Source organism: Branchiostoma floridae, unplaced genomic scaffold (assembly GCF_000003815.2).
Source record: "Branchiostoma floridae strain S238N-H82 unplaced genomic scaffold, Bfl_VNyyK Sc7u5tJ_1454, whole genome shotgun sequence".
Lineage (NCBI taxonomy): Eukaryota > Metazoa > Chordata > Leptocardii > Amphioxiformes > Branchiostomatidae > Branchiostoma > Branchiostoma floridae.
The window spans coordinates 1-7,712 of record NW_023365721.1 but is presented as its reverse complement, the minus strand read 5'-3'; the positions used below and the strand labels follow the sequence as shown (position 1 = coordinate 7,712).

The 7,712-nt window shown below is 41.0% G+C and overlaps 1 long non-coding RNA gene across 1 annotated transcript; it reads left to right on the top strand.

Moving 5' to 3' along the window:
• Window positions 1-5,328: 5,328 nt before the first annotated feature.
• Window positions 5,329-7,048, top strand: LOC118407746. Its single transcript, XR_004830179.1, has 3 exons — window positions 5,329-5,891; window positions 6,053-6,215; window positions 6,832-7,048. It is a non-coding gene; the product is annotated as an uncharacterized LOC118407746 (long non-coding RNA).
• Window positions 7,049-7,712: the final 664 nt, after the last annotated feature.

The window sequence follows — 7,712 nt, the reverse complement described above, 5'->3', positions numbered from 1 at the left end:
CTAAAGAATATAAGATTTATGAATCAAAGGTCAGAACTCAAAACATATCAAGGTGCGATTAATACGAATAACCCACCTGAGCAAGTTCTTCCGGAAAATCCTTCCAGTCAAACTCGACTTTCCAGGACGAATGGAGATCTGTAGCCTTCAAAGATTTACTGCACGACATGATATGATATAATATTGTCCGTAAATCCCCCGTTAAGAAAGTCTATTTCATCAAAGACACGGACTAAAAAGTAGCCGTGGCGACTTCAGCGCCACACGGTTTCAAACTGTTAGACTGAAAAACGACACCGTTCGAAGAACGCATTCCGGTTTCGAATTACGAAAACACCTGAGTTAGTGACGTAAACGTCAGATTGTGACGTCTAAGAAGATGAGAACATTAGAAGAAAGGTTCTAGAAATGACAGTTGAGACATTTGAACGTAACACAGAAAACTTGTAGACGCGTAGTGTAGTATATGTATCGCCAAAGTCATGCTAGGCGACATCTTCCTAGGAATACGCGACCTGATCAGTACACCCGGCTGACTGTCCAAAGTTTAGATGACGTCATGGTTAGCTTGACGTCATAACTTCGGACAAGTTCGTACAACTCCGTACACCACCCGGCTGACTGTCCAAAGTTTAGATGACGTCATGGTTAGCGTGACGTCATAACTTCGGACAAGTTCGTACAACTCCTTACACCACCCGGCTGACTGTCCAAAGTTTAGATGACGTCATGGTTAGCATGACGTCATAACTTCGGACAAGTTCGTACAACTCCGTACACCACCCGTCTGACTGTCCAAAGTTTAGATGACGTCATAACTTCGGACAAGTTCGTACAACTTTGGACAACTTCAGACATCTAACTTAACTTAGGACAACTTCGTGCATTTCACCCTGATACTGGACATGGGTGAGTCGTTGGTAAGATTGTTACATATGCTACGTTTTCTAAAATAAAGTTTGATTGTATTAAAACTACATTGTATCCAAGCATTGGTAAAGAAACTAATTGTCTTGTCTGGTGAATAGAGATTAAATTTAAAAGTTTTACAGTTCATTCAGAAAATTGATCATTGCTGGGATCACACTGTTCGGTCTATATGCCAATCAATAGTTCGACCGCTGTAGTACCGTCGTGGATTACTAGTCGTTGCTTCTGTACCAAGGTCTTGGAATCTGCCCCATCGCTCAAACAATTTAACTTCAACGTAAATCTAGCTCTTAGTAACTGAAAAAAAAATACAATAACAGAACTTTTTCACATAAATAGCACTAAAACAACATATAATCTTCACTCCCTACAAATCAAATTACAAATCCCCCCCCCCCATTATTCTAAGACAACAAATCTGAAAGGAGGAAAGCTGTTTTATATAGTCTTGCTGAACTAATCTACAATGCATATTGAACTAGGTGAGTTACGTAGGTCTCTCTAGTAGTGAGGCCTACCGCGCATGCGCCAGTGACGGGCCTGTCTGTTAAAACAGATACAGTCCAAGATTTCTTGCACATTTTTGTTTCAGGACAACTGTATAGACACGCTTGTCTGAATTTCTGAACTGGCTGATATTCCTGTTTCTTCAACTGGCTACTGCTTCTTGGGCTCAATAAAAGAAGGGAGGTAAGTAAATTTTTCTTGGAACTGGGAAAAACAAGTAAGACTAACTAGCTCAGAGCAGGCATTTCTAATTACTCGCACAATTCTGGATTAAAAATAGCCCCGGCTTAACTGGGAGGGCGGGCATCACAAGACAGTAGAAGTACCGAAGGGCTCCCATTGGTATAGTGTATTGGTATATAATTGAACGTTAGCCACCGTAGCTTGGCCGGACTCTCTTCGGGGCAAAAGGGGCTCTACACCGCCCGTCTAAACTTTGGCACCCGGTGGTAGTTTCACGCGAGCGGTAGCGGTTAATTTACCATTAGGCTATTTTTCTGAAGTTGATAAACACATTGGATCCTGGCTGTACCAAGGCAGTTGAACTTTGCAGGAGACGTACATTTTTGTCCTCCAAAATGCCCGAAAATAGCGATCGTACGACGATCGTAATCTCCAAGCAAATCCTACGGTAGCATAAGATGGTATCAAAAGCTGGCAGAGGAGTGAAGCCGGCTTAGGAGTGTGTTTCGCTACATGGCACATGTACACCTCTTGGCTGACTACACTCACGAGTCCTTGGCCAGTTTGGTACTATCTTTTATGCCATTGTAGGATCTGCTTGGAGATTACGACGATCGCACGACCTATGTGACCGCGCCCTAAGCTGACAGAAAGAATAACAGGCTACAGAAACATTAAATCCACAATTGGAATTAACAAAAGCGCACACTATGTTCATTTCTGGCCAGTATCGCAAAACTGTTCTTACTGTTTTACTCGACGAAAGCGTGTATCTCACTAAAGCTGCGGCTATTGACCAAGCGCTCAACGAAATTCATTGGTAGAAATCTAATCTTTTTACGCTTTGTGTTTTTTTCTCTTTCTAGTCATACTTGTACGTTTTAAATAATATCCCAACTACAAAATCAAGGGAAACACAAATCAAATTTAGAACGCAGCGATCCGCCATCCTACTGCAGCCCGGTGAGATACCCGCTAAATGCTGGGGTCAGTATTTCCCAACCAGGACCCGGTCGGGCTGTTTGCGGAAAGGAAAAAGTAAAGTGTATTTTAATGTATATGCATTGAGCTCTTGAAAAGATTTTGGTACGAGTTGTGTTTTTGTTCTCTTTTGAATCATATAATACTTTTCGTTCCCCAAAGCTGTCTGACTGGGCCCCGGAATTTGAAATGTGACCCTAGCATAAGTATGCGTTGCGTTTTGTGTTATTACTGGGTTCGTGGGAACTGTCCGAATGTTGACACACCAGTAAGCCGTAGTGGTATCAGACTACGCAGATGCTTTTAGATGGAATTTACGTAACGTTGTATTTAAGTATCTGAAACACAGGTGAGTAACATCTCATTGCTATGTCCGCACAGCCTTCAGTTTTTTGCCTTGCCGCCAGGCAAGGCTTTACGCCAGCTTTCTTCCATGGTTGGACGGACCTGTTAACCCAGCCCTTCCAAAGCCCCTTCCAAAGGCCCTTTGTTATTTTGGGTATACAAACAGTTTTAGTAATACAGACAGAGACCAAACTGAAAACCATCATAATATAAGAAGAAACAACTCATGAATGGAAACAAAGAAAAATGATGTGCCATTCCACCCGAGGCAGACTTGCACCCGCCCAACCTTCTGCCAAGAAACGACACATCAAAGCAAACTGGAAATTATAAAGAGGACTAGAGAGTAGAAGGGGAACACCATAGTGAAGGACTGAGCACACACACTGAACATCTAACAGACAATCCACCAATAGCAAAGACAGACTGTAGCACCAAACAAAGACTACTACGACAAGGACTTCTAAAAACGTAGAACCAAAACTCCCGTCCGCACACTTGCCCATCTAACAGATTGGCACCACTCAGCCAAGAAACTTTCAGAACCAAGTCGAACAAACTCCATCTTGAGTTTAAACCTAAGAGCCTCCTTGATTAGAGACACCAGCTCAATGTGAAATACGAAATTATTGTCAAAGAGAGCCTGACACCTGGACCACCAAATCTTAGACCGAGCGACGGCCAAAATGTAGGTGCAGACATCTCTCTTACACTTCTTCAGGGTAGACGACATAACACCATAGAGAGCGACCGCGCGAGAAACACGAAAACTAGAGACCACCCATCGCCTAATGAATCCTTCGACCCAAGTCCAGGTCAGGAGCACCTCGCCACAAGACCAGATGGCATGGGTAACGGTCTCCGTAGCTCTACAGTTTCTCCTCGGACAAAGAGGGGAAGGAGTTCTGTGCCAAATCGAACAAGTCAAGTAGTTGGTTTTGAGAGCCCCATGTGCGACCTTCCAGGAAAGCTCCTTTAGGTTATTCTCAAGGAGAGTGTTATGCACCGTTGAAAAAACAAGCGACCAATCAACACCCCGCTCTAAAAAACAAGCGGAAGGGGTATGAGAACGAGCTAAAATGGCAGCTTTGTACAAAGACTGCACGGTGCATATCTGNGTGACAATCTTAGAACATAATCAAGTACAATAATGAATAAGTATGGTGCTAAAGTATCACCCTGGAGAACTCCAGTAACTATCTCAAATGAACTAGTCTCACCATCAGAAGTAATCACAGAGGCTGTTGTATTTCTATACAAAGCCCTAATAGCATCTATGAAACATTGTGGAATACCATACTGTGCTAAAATATCAAACATTACATCTCTGTCAATACTATCGAATGCTTTACGGAAATCCACGAACAGTAACACAAATTCCTTATTACATCTCTTCATCTCTTCAATAATACGACGTATTGCGAGTATCTGAGAAATAGTTGACCTTCCCTTTCTAAACCCATTTTGATTCCTCCTAAGGATAGGATCAATTACAGGATTAAGACGGTTAAGTAAAAGTTTGTTATAAACCTTTGCAGCAATGGGAGTGAGAGTAATTCCTCTATAGTTAGAGGTAGATGTTAAATCACCTTTTATAGGTATTGGCACAATCCCTCCTTTGAGCCAGGATGATGGAGGTCTGTGTGACATAAAAGTTTGGTTGCACAAGTGTAACAAAAGGTCATGAAAAGCAGGGTCTTTCCAGATAATGGCCGGTATGTTATCCAGTCCAGGAGACGTATTAGCAGGTAGCGATTTCAGAACTATTTCAAGTTCACTTAAGGTAAAAAGATCTGTTGAGATGCCTAGTTCTTGTTCCACTACAGGTTCCATCTTGAGTTGTCGGTCAGAAGGAGTTCTTGTAGCTGAGCCTAGAAGGGACTTAAAGTGTGTTAACCAGTTCTCTTTTCTCTCGTCTGGAGATCCCCCTTTTAACTTGACGGTTGGTTTGGATTTCCGGCCGGTTAGTTCGTTGATAGTTCTCCAGGCAGCATCGTGTTGTTTCGTGACATGAAGATGGGCAATGCTAACAATTTTTCCTCGGGTGAATTCCGCTTCAGCACTTGCATATGCTTCATCCAAGTGTCTCTGGGCTTTTCTAAGATTTTTGTAGCTGGTTCTGGTGGCTCTATTCTCATACACTTGGCTGTAATCACTTCTTTTCGTGCATCGTTGACAAGAGTGTGAGAACTCAACGGTGGAGATTTAGATTTCTTTTTCTTAGGTAGTGTAGAGAGAGCGATTTCTTCTGTTGCCTCGATCAAGTTGTCACCCATGTCCAGTATCAGGGTGAAATGCACGAAGTTGTCCTAAGTTAAGTTAGATGTCTGAAGTTGTCCAAAGTTGTCCAAAGTTGTACGAACTTGTCCGAAGTTATGACGTCATCTAAACTTTGGACAGTCAGCCGGGTGGTGTACGGAGTTGTACGAACTTGTCCGAAGTTATGACGTCACGCTAACCATGACGTCATCTAAACTTTGGACAGTCAGCCGGGTGTACTGATCAGGTCGCGTATTCCTAGGAAGATGTCGCCTAGCATGACTTTGGCGATACATATACTACACTACGCGTCTACAAGTTTTCTGTGTTACGTTCAAATGTCTCAACTGTCATTTCTAGAACCTTTTTTCTAATGTTCTCATCTTCTTAGACGTCACAATCTGACGTTTACGTCACTAACTCAGGTGTTTTCGTAATTCGAAACCGGAATGCGTTCTTCGAACGGTGTCGTTTTTCAGTATAACAGTTTGAAACTGTGTGGCGATGAAGTCGCCACGGCTACTTTTTAGTCCGTGTCTTTGACGAAATAGACTTTTTTAACGGGGGAATTACGGACAATATTATATCATATCATGTCGTGCAGTAAATCTTTGAAGGCTACAGATCTCCATTCGTCCTGGAGAGTCGAGTTTGACTGGAAGGATTTTCCGGAAGAACTTGTTCAGGTGGGTTAGTCGTATTAATCGCACCTTGATATCTTTTGAGTTCCTACTTTTGATTCATAAATCTTATATTCTTTAGAAAGTTACATCTTACAAAACAACAGATTTTTTTTATCAGAATGCAGATTACTTATCTTTATTAAGATTGTTCTTATTCTTCACAGGGATGTTGTGCTGTTGCATCTGTTTTGTGCGTGCTAACGGTGGCTGTTTTATATAGCCTTATCACGGTCGCGGCTTTTGCTGTAAGCCATGCACAAGTCTCTCCACCTGACACCAAATGGAGGGAAAATGTTTTTCTGTGGACAGCCATCTGTCTGCCAACAGGTAGATTTACTCCTTAACACCTTTTTATTGTTTTAAATCAAACGTTTGATTCAATGTAGATATAACGTTATATGTTCAAAATTTACAACCGTCATTTCTAGAACCATACCTTGTCGAACATTCTTTTGCTTAACGTCACCAACAGACATTTACGTCATTTGCTCGGGTGTTTTTTTGAAATTCGAACCCAGAATGCGTTCGTAGAATGGTGTCGTTTTTCAGTCTTTGTATTGCGCCACGGCTGCTTTTATTTCATTTGTTCTATTCTTTCTAAACATCTATTAGCTAACATCAATGATGATAGGTAAGCGGAAAATTGATTTTTTAATGTATACAGAATTGCGATGATGTTGATCATTTTTGCGTCGATATCTGTTTCCATAAGGATTATTCATTATACGCTATTCTTAATATAAAGTAGTTAAAATGACCAGCTACTTAATGTTGTTTACCTGATTTTATTATTTGCTATTGCTTTGTTTAGTTTAGTGTTAGCGTTGTCTTCGAAAAGATAGCATTGATGAGATGATTAAATGAATCGTGAAACGATAAATAGCGACGACAACAATTAACGTTGGCATTAGTGAGTGACAATTTCTTTTTAATCAAAACACAGCGAAGCAGAAGAAGACATGAATAAGTCCATTGAGGCAAACGATGTGATCGGGGGAGAGAAAAGGAAGCTGTGCGCCGCTTCAACGCTGCTGTCTCCACTATGTGATGCAGACGATGACAACGACTTTGCTCTGACAACCAATAAAAGGAGATCAATTTAAACAGTCTTTCTATGTAAAAGGGGTGTGACCGTGCTGGCAGAAAATGGCATACTTCTGTACTAAATGGTGGAAGTACTTCAATTAATTGTTAAATTACAAGGAATAAAATAACAACTACTACTTCTTATTATAAAAGTAGTGAAAGATGACTGCAATACATGTAGTTTATAAGTAGATAGGGGAGATGTTTTCAGGTACTTGTATTTAGAAGTGACGTAAAAAAAGGGAAATATAATATTAAGAGTGAACTTAAATTATTTTGTGTGCATTGTTAAAACGGACGTTAAGAGGAGAAATAAAAGACAAAAAATTGAAATAAATGAATTTTTTTTACATTGCATGAACATTGATTTTGTGCTGATTAATGTGCATCTATATTTCATTTGTTTATATGCGTGAGTGGTGTGTATCTTATTTACACATATATAAGTTTTTACTATGTATTAATTAACTTGTTGACCTACCCTGCCTACTGTACGAAGTTAGATGACGTCACGTAACTTTGCACAACTTAGGACAACTTTGCACACTTGTTGACCTACCCTGCCCACTGTCCAAAGTTAGATGACGTCACGTAACTTTGCACAACTTAGGACAACTTTGCACACTTGTTGACCTACCCTGCCCACTGTCCAAAGTTAGATGACGTCACGTAACTTTGCACAACTTAGGACAACTTTGCACACTTGTTGACCTACCCTGCCCACTGTCCAAAGTTAGG